The 9,702-nt window shown below is 46.0% G+C and overlaps 1 pseudogene; it reads right to left on the bottom strand.

Moving 5' to 3' along the window:
- Positions 1–811: 811 nt before the first annotated feature.
- On the bottom strand, positions 812–1,924 carry LOC146856057 (uncharacterized; annotated as a pseudogene).
- Between the last annotated feature and the right edge of the window lie 7,778 nt (positions 1,925–9,702).

The raw sequence follows: 9,702 nt of genomic DNA on the forward strand, positions 1-9,702 counted from the left end.
ATCTAACGTGGTTGTGCTAACTTAACAATGTATGCACGTATTAAGAGAGTCCTCACTACATGCCCCCTTGATCGAAGCACTATTCAATAGGCAAGAAAATAGAGAACGCAGAGTTCAGTTTCGACAGAGCAGAACAAGGCGTATTCGATTAAAAAACAAGTTATAGTTCAGGCAAAAGCCGAAAAAACGAAAAATGTAAAGGGGAGAAAAAATCAAAAAACCTCAAACGTGTGACGGGAAAAAATAAAAAATGTTGCTTTGAGCAGCAGTCCAAAGGCACATGGAAACACACGGCAGCAAAAAACATAGGGGACCACAGTTCACTCAATCCATGAACGTGTATGCAGCATACGTGGCAACTGCTTCCAACAAAAAATCGTTTGCAGAGCCACGAAAAGTTTCAGCCATCCAATTAATCAAGGAAAAGGAACATACATGTTCTTCAATAAGCGGAGCCTCTAGCACGATCAAAGGGCAACCGAATTGTTCCTCCAGATAGCTCATATCCAAGAAATCATAGGCAGCCCTTGCGATGTCCCAATTACCCAGGATACCATGCGCCGCACCACAGGCCATAATCCGAACACCAGAACAGGCAAACTCGTGAGACACTAAGGGCCTCATCAGTCGATCATAATCCGGCACCGGAGACACCGTGTTGGTTAAGCACAAATCCAGAGGCCATTCAAAGGGACAATCTAGGCAGTGAAAGACAGGTTGTACGCAGGTGAAGTAGGAATACCGGAAGGATAATCCATACGCCAGGCTCAAAGTCGCCAACGGCAGCGTACCATAATATTCAAGCATCCTGTCACGAAGAAGATGCAGACGGGACAGGCTGTCGTGTGGCACAGAAAGAGCAGCCATTCCGTAGTATTAAAAGCAAAAGCAGCACACCTGCCACCAGCGCCAGAATCAGCGGGACACCTCCAAAGACGCTTGAGAAAATAGAATGAAAAAATGCCGGAATCACACCAAAAATAGTTTGGAAAGAGGTCACGAGGCCTGAGCCCACAAGTTTAAAAAAATGAGCCAGGCCGGTTGTGGACGAGGCATTGAAAATTGTTTGGATCAAAGCTCCAAAATGCAGGGGGAGGTCAGTAATTAAAAGCGCCTGTACCTCAGTGCGCGTATTTGCCACGTGAAGGACAAATGTTTCACGGGAGGAAGTCAATGGCACCTCCTTTTGGGACAAAAGAGCCCTTATTCTGCTCATCTTGTTGAACTCTGCTTTCAAGGTCGGAATCGAAGGCCAGATGGAAACATCCAGCCGCCCATGCGGGGGTGGAAATAGAACATTATTGCAGCAGACAACTCTCTGTGATACAGTTACTATATATGGGATTCCCACTAACATCCCGCAGCAAGCTTCATTGTTCAAAATTAAATAACTACCGTTTGCAAGCAGCGTGAAAGACGGCGTAATCACTGGCACCGGGATACCTTTCAGAACGCAGGCTAAATTCGGGGCTTGTACATTGCACGCACCGTGTAACTGAATGTGCCTACATACTACAGAATGGTCAGGTGTCGTTGTACATTCCTCACCCTTCAGATAAACTTCAGTACCGTCTCTTGTACATCTATACGTAAAAGGGAGGGACCAAACCTCATGTATTAAAGCAGTACTCAGCTGTTCGTATCTACCCAGAGCATAGTGTTTCATACAGGACGTAAACTTGAAAAGCGCGAACGGGAGAGTTATCAACCCATGTAATAACCACACGGCTGAATCCAATTCCGCCACTGAGAAAGGTAACGGCTCTAACTTTTCAATATGCAACAATGAATATGTAGCATTCTTCATGGACATGAACTGCTGCTTGTCAGTAAGGTTAAAGGGAAGAAATAACTATGTTGTATTCAAATAGTCCCAGGGGACCTTCCCTGCCTTTAACGTTTGTAATGTCCATGCAAACTGCATAACAGAACGCAACTGGTTTTGACCATGATACAATACAGACACATCATCATGCACAATATCAACAATTGAAGAAACAATATTGTCCAATGTATAAATACGGGAAGAAAGAGTGCTAATGCTGTTATCAATAACTGCTAATACCTTTTCCATATTAGCCTGATCAATAGCTCTCAATCGTGAAGCTGCCTCAATTTGCGACAGTTTCCATACTTCGTTGTAAATAGCATACGCCCACCTTTTGGATCTGCCACCCACAGGACCTTTAACAAAATCATTCAAATCTATTTTGTCATGTAATCTTGATAAATGAACTTTGACAGATGCCAAGGTGGAATGTCGCAACCAGGATTGACATAATTTTCCTACAGAGTATGTAGTTACTGTATGTGACGACTCAAACCGAGGGTCCACTCTTTGCTGAGTATACCCCGGTTTCAGACCTAGAAAACGACGTTGACAGGTATCAGAACTGCTTTGCCAAACCAACCATCCATCACTACTAAATTTCGAAATATTGAAAGATGTGTTGGAAACCAAAGACTGCAAAGGGACAGATCTGTGTGGTTACTCCAATTGGGGTAAGCACCCAGATCCGGCACAGAAGGTGACTTTAGTTGTTTAGAAGTGGCCAATCCGAAACAGGTGGTTTGGAAGATGGTTGAATTCAAAAACAACATATGATTTGGTACAAGACAGGCACGATGCAAAGCTTCAGTTCCCTGAACCTGCCACGGTTTGGAACCCCAAACCGACTTAAGATCAATAGTAGCCTTCCATAGATCATAACCTTTGATTGACAACTCGTCCATAAAGGACTTAGAATAAAGTAACTTGGTGTGCGTCAGTCTAACCTTTGAGGCAGACTCAGGCATTACCTTAAAATAATAGGATGCCGGGTTGGAAACACTGAAATCGGTAAAATAAGTATACTTATCAACTAATGTAGGTGAACTGCCGAAAGAGGGAGTGGGACAGTGTTCCCATTGGGTAAAATTTACAAAATTCCTAAATGTATTCGCTTTATGCAGGAAATGATTGCCATAATGCTGAAAACAATACTGTTCCGCATAATTAGCCGCATTTTCATATAAATCTTCAGCATCAAAAGCGGCATAATATTTCAAATCTGAAAACAGTGCTTCAATGGCGTGTACATCCCAATCATCAGAACGTATGTTCTGCTTAACCACATCACCCATAGAAACACGAAATACATTAGGTACATTAATGACCTCTGTAGGCCCATGAATTTGGAATTTAACAGCATCCCACGCGATTCCATCCAAGACGGGCCAGGCAGTAATATTCACAAAAGTCTGGTCCCTTTTCATGATGTGGGACGAGGAGTGGGGGGCCAAAGTTCCATTGATAAGTCTAATTGTTTATCTCTCTTCGAGATAGTGGCCATCCACCAAACGGAAAAAAACTATTACAAATCCAATGGCCATAAACAAAAAAATACTGAAAAGCAACAACCAGATGTATGTCCAAGGGGTTATCAAAAAATGTCTTTTAAACCAGCTTGCAAAAACAGCAATGTTCGATGGGGGAGTTGAGGGCAATGAGTTAGTGTCAAAGGAGAAACGGGACTGGCCAAGCGCCGTAGATTGTAAAACAGGCGAGTGACCATGTGTAGGATAAGCATACTCAGTCTCGTCGGGCAAACCACCAGCCAGTGGTAGTAACAAGGGATCAGTAACTGATTGCATCTCGATGGCAACATCAGACAAGATGTTAGAAGCGGGAACCAACATTGAATTTCTTTGCATCGTCTGGCATGAAACTGCTGGAGTCAGACTAAGAAGTATCGGCCACTCGCTGTAGTTTGACATTGTCAATAGAGATGTACCTGTTGTCTTTTCGACCAGGAAGTGGAGGCAAAATGACTGTTCTTGTACCCTGCACTCCAAGCACTGGAACCGGTGCACGATAAGAGGGGCCGAACTCCTTCTTGTTCTCCACCTTCTCACGGACCAGGTCTCCAACTCGGGGTAGCCAGCCGACTACCGGTATCTGAACCTCAGCTTCAGACGTGGAGGGCAAGTGTTCCTTCGAAAGAGTGTCTCTGGCTTCTTGTAGAGTCTGCAAAACAGCACAGTGATCATCTACGTCAAAGGGTGCGGTCGACGCCGCCATGTCTAGACCATCAAGGTCCGGAACAAACATTCTGATTCCGAAGAGCATCATGTACGGGGTCCGCCCACCCAGAGACCTTCTAGGGAGATTATTAAGTGCACGTTGGACGTTATACAAATGGGCTAGCCAGTTCCGGCCTGTGCCTAAAACACGTGCTGTCAATGATTGCTTTAAGTCACGGTTCATTCGCTCCACCACACTATTACCCTCAGGTCGGTAGGGGGACGAAAATTTGACTAGGACCCCCAAATTTCTCATAGCCTCCTTGTAAGCCTTAGAGGCGAACGCAGGGCCCTGATCAGAATGGAAGGTACCACACGCAAAAGTTCCCACAAAGACACGCAAATCCCTGATGACAGTCCGCGAGTCAGCACTCCTTTGTGGCCATACCCATAGAAAACGTGTGCACGAATCCACTGCAACCAAGATGTACTTGTACGCAGTATCAGAAGAAAAAGGACCGCAGTGATCCAAATAAACACAACCAAATGGTTTATTAGATATGTACAACTGTGTTTGTGGTGGGCGCGCAACAGTAGAAGGCTTAATCTGTTGGCAAATATCACAATCAAGAACATAAGCGCGCGCTTGTTTATATAAACCAAACCACCAGTAACGTTGTTGTAGCAGAGATATAGTAGCTGACACACCGGCGTGGGCTGACGCCAACCCCTCGTGCGCAGCTAGGATCAGTGCTGGTCTGCAGTCCGCGTTGGGAATAATTCTGTCACCAACGTCGTTAATCCTCACTAATGGGACGTTATCAGGACTTAAATGATAAAAATAACGAGAAGGAAAACCCTTCGGGTAATCACTTCCCTTCTCTGTAGCAGCAATAGCTGCCAAGATGTCATCATCAATCTTACTTTTGGATCTTGTAACTGCTGCCACTAAGTATGTAGCCACTGCTGTTTTTGCTGCCTCGTCAGCTAAGCTGTTGCCGACAGCATGGACACCAAGTCGTTGGTGACCAAGAGTGTGAATAACATTCACGAGAGGGAGACGTTCTTTAAAGTCTGCCACTCGAACCCAAAGCGTTTTGTGCTTAATTGTGCTACCTTTCGTGTCTCGATAATCATTCTGAGACCAGAAGTGTAAGTTGTCATTGTAGGACTGGACACAATAGAAGGAGTCACTTACTATAAGAGTCATGACTCGGGGATCAGCAAACTCGAGTGCAAGCACCAGAGCCCGAAGCTCCGCCAATTGCGCGGTACAATCACCCAATGACTGCGTATGCACTGCATCAGATTGGAATTCACCATTTACGAATGTACCTACGACAATTGCGCAAGCCGCTGAATAAGCGTGCTTCGATCCAATCGCGGGCTGCGCCGAGCCGTCAGTGTATATGACACAATGGTATTCTTCGAGCGGGCGCAAAGACAGAGGAGCCGGATGAACGAATTCATACTGCAAGTACTCTTGAGTCTGTAATGAGGCGTCAAAGATATAAGTGACATCTGGCGACGTCAGTGTTGTGGCCGATTGTATCCACCGTGGATGCAAAGCTTTAGAATTTGGTACACTTGCTTTAGTCACTGCCTCTAAGGCAGGATACGGTGTTACAACCAGAATCTGTTTCCCATGCGACAGTGCGCGTTCCTTAAGGATCGCCATCTGCACAGCAGTCAGAACTTTTTCGACCGTGGAAAAACGTAATTCAGCAGAGGTGTACAAGTGTGATTTATACGCAATGGGGACTGTATCGCCCTCATTAAACGTCAAATACATGAAACCCACTGCGCCTGGCACTATTCTTATCACCAGGTTAGTGCGGTTATCACGTGTCAGCAAGTATTTTGAAGCAAGAAGATCAGCCTGTAAAGACTGTAAAATAGCAGAGTGTTCTAGCTGCCAGCTAGACTTCGAAAACGAAGGTTGTACCAAGGCGTAAAGCGGCTTGATACGCTGGGCATAATCAGGAATGTACGTACGTCCGAAATTCAGAAAGCCCAGCAGAGATTGTAATTTCTTCAGAGTTGTAGGAGCATGTAAACATGCGCACTTCTCCAGAAAGTGGGGAGCTAACCCTCTACCTTCATTGTTGAGCTCGTAGCCCCAGAACAACACTGTATATTCCGCGATGTGAGACTTCGCAAAATTGAATTTGTAGCCATAGTCAGCAAAACTCACTATAATATTGTCGACACGAGACAGATGTGGCATCAGCTCATCATCCGTGAGATAGATATCGTCAACATAGGAGTATGCGTCGGGGTCAATTCTTTCTAAGAGATAAACCACGCGAGCGGAAAAGACGCCAGGGCTGTTTTTGTAACCCATGGCTAATCTCGTAAACTGTTTTTGTTTGCCGCCCGAAGTAAACGCCGTCCACTGGCTACTCAGTGTGGACAGGTTGTGGCTAAAAAAGCCATTGGAAATGTCAAGTGTCGTTTTAAATCTTTTACGCACGAGACTGTCGACAAGTGCCGAGCTGTGTGTATTCTGTACCGCGCAGGTCCGGCAATGGGAGTTTAGGTGCCGGTAATCCAAAACTAAACGGTACGAGCCGTCAGGCTTCGTTACAGTGAATAAAGGGTTATTCATAGGGGACACACAAGTTTCGATAACACCCTGATATTCCAATTGTTCAAGGATTGCCGCGACGTGTGGCCTAGCTTCACGACGCATGGGATATTGGGGTTGTGGCTGGGGCATAGACCGCAATGGAATCTCATGGCAGGGGGACAACCGGTCCCATCCCACTTGAGTACGATACACCGCCGGCGCAAGCGCCAGCGCCCACTCTCCAGCGTACACTCTAGGAGCTTCTAAAATGAAAGCTGGAGGCCAATCTGCCTCCGCTAGGAGGATATCATAGGTGGTGGTCAGATTATCCCAAAAAATCCCTTTTATTGTACGTTGTATGTCACCCTCAATTAATAAGACTATTTCATAAAGTCTGTCAGCGGGAGCCACTCTGGTGTCAGCTGTTTCAACAGTAACCAATATATCAGTTGCTGTCACCGCCAGAAATGGGCGCAGAGCTTGACGGACTATGGTAATTTCCGCTGCGCTGTCCAGTAGCGTCAGCGCCCATGTCCGGTTCCGAAGCTGTGTCCACACTATCTGAGGCATACCTTGCCGTCAGAGCCGCCACTTTCTTCTTCTGAAACGGGGGTCTTTGTCGTGCAAATTCGTCCTGCTTGCCTTTACCCTCAGTCTGTCGGGGCTGGTCACGTTGTTGTGGAGCACCCCGACCTTTGCCACCGCCTCCGCCACCGGACTGTGTAGCCGATGTTTCCTGTGAAGAACGAGGAGAACGTTGTTCAGAAACCTGAAATCTATCAGGAGACTTAATAGTAGCACGATCTCGCAGATCATAAGTGCGTTCACTACTTGACTGAACGGGAGAGGCAGGCCGAGAGCCCTGTTTCTGCTGCTGCTGCTTTCCCTGTTGTTTAGACCGCCAATTTTGTTTTGGAAAACTTGGTCGGTCGTCCTTACCAGAGGCTTCCGCCTTACCCTGCTGCTTTAGATCGGGAGTTTTGATCACAGGCTTAACTCCTAAAGAGCTACGACCCAAATCTCTGTAAGCACCTGAGATTATCTTCGCAAATTCCTGCGGCTTGTCCTCTTCAGCAACTTTCTTTAGTTCATTACGAACCTGAAACTGCAAAGCATCACCCTTAAGGTTTCCCATTATCATGGTAGCCACCAGGTCAAACTGTCCGAGGAGCTGCATCCCTAACTCTATTGCAGACTCCGCACCGTGGTTCTCTTGAACACGTTTAATAACGGAGGGCAGCATTAACATAGACGGAGTACCAAAGCACTGCGCGTACGTCGCTGCAAAGACCTTACCCCAGTTAACACAATCATCTATGTTGGGGACCAAGTCTTTAGGCAAACTAATGGTAAGGATCCTGTGTTTCTCCACAGGAGATATGTTCGGGTATACCGCTTCTATTTGGTCAAATTTTTCAGCAAGCCAAAAGGGAAAATCATCCCTTGTTTGGGGGCGCTTGCCCATAACAGAATTAACCATAACAGGACTAATGACCACCGCGTGATGCTCATTAGGTTGTCCCGCAACAGCAGGTGCCCCCGCCTGCACAGTGCGCGACACATACTGCACTAACGCCCTATAAACTGTTATAAGGGCAGTGTGTAGTACACGCAACTCAGCCACCGTCACCGTGAGGTAATGGGGATGAGGCGTAAATCCGGCTAGTACCGGCCAAGTGGCCCCCGCAATTGATAAAGGGCCCATTCTCGGCGGTATAACCACATGGGGAAGGGCGCCATTAAACCAAATCTGATGTTGCCAAGCAGATATTGGTATTTCCTGTGTCCTATACGGCGTATAGTTCGCTGGCACCGCAGTGGCAGTGTAAGAATGAAATGTATTATCGTTGTCACTTACTGCCGGAATCGTCACCCAAGAGTAGAATAACTCAAAAGGATGAGCCGCATCGGCTCCTACCACAAAGATGACGTTCATGCCAGTGTCCGGCACCCCATACTGCGTCAAATGACGTTTCAGAGCTGCACGGCTATGCGCCGCTATTTCTACCGACATTAGGACAAACTACACTCGAAGCTTTCAGTAGCACAAGGGTTCAATAACCTTTTTAATGATCAAGCTTGAAGGAACCTATATCAATAGAACTAGGTAGGTTTAAATCCGTCAGACTTGTTATCCGGAAACAAGAATGAGGGCGTTGTGGACTAATATAAGCACTACTAAGGCGTTGCAACTCATAGACCAAACGTTAGGTGCGCCATGTTGCAGGGATTCTGCTTATACACAGAACTATGCGTAGAACCCCAGGACCTCAGTGAATTGTGGTGTACCAGAAACTCACCTCAGAACCCAGTATCCGGCTAGCATAAGTGTCCCATTCGTTATCCGAGATTCGGCTCAGAGATCCCAATGAAAAGACAACCCAGAACAAGCTACTTAGTGTACTCTCAGGAATGGTGGGAATCGGAAATACCTGTTCGTATATTATTCTCACATCAGTCCACAACAAGACAAATGATTAAAATCAAAACCATCAGCATCGTTACAATACCATAGAATATAAAAGGGGTGATCATGTTATAATGACAGTGGATACTACCACCTTCCCTTTATTAAGAAGCTAATATTATTATTATGCTAATAGAAGGTCTCTTAGGCTTGAATAGGGGACCCCATACCTCAAAGATCAGCTTAGTGAAATCACATCACAGGAGCATCAGGAGTCTTCTCGCAGGAAGGCTCGTCTTCGGTCTGAATAATAAACATGATGTCTGTGATATTAAAAGCACCAACTTTCAGGTATTTGCAGCTGCCTGTGTGTTATGGCTAAATAGTGGGTCGATCAACCTAGAGTGGAAAACATGCATTGTCTAACAACCCAGACTGTTTGTCACATCATGTACAGACCAAGGTCGCTGCGCAGAGCTCGGGATGGTAACAACAGATTGCTTTCGTGTGAGGCAAAACTCGAGTCAGCAGTTTGTTTAAGCAATAACATGTAAACGCAGTGTCGTGCGCAAAAGCATCAAGATGGCTTTCTAACATCTAACGTGGTTGTGCTAACTTAACAATGTATGTACGTATTAAGAGAGTCCTCACTACAGCATGGAACAGTTAGCAGATCTCCTGTTAAGCTACAGGGACACAAAAGCGGCAAGGAACCCACTTTCCT

Source organism: Triturus cristatus, chromosome 4_1, assembly GCF_964204655.1.
Source record: "Triturus cristatus chromosome 4_1, aTriCri1.1, whole genome shotgun sequence".
NCBI classification, from domain to species: Eukaryota; Metazoa; Chordata; class Amphibia; order Caudata; family Salamandridae; genus Triturus; species Triturus cristatus.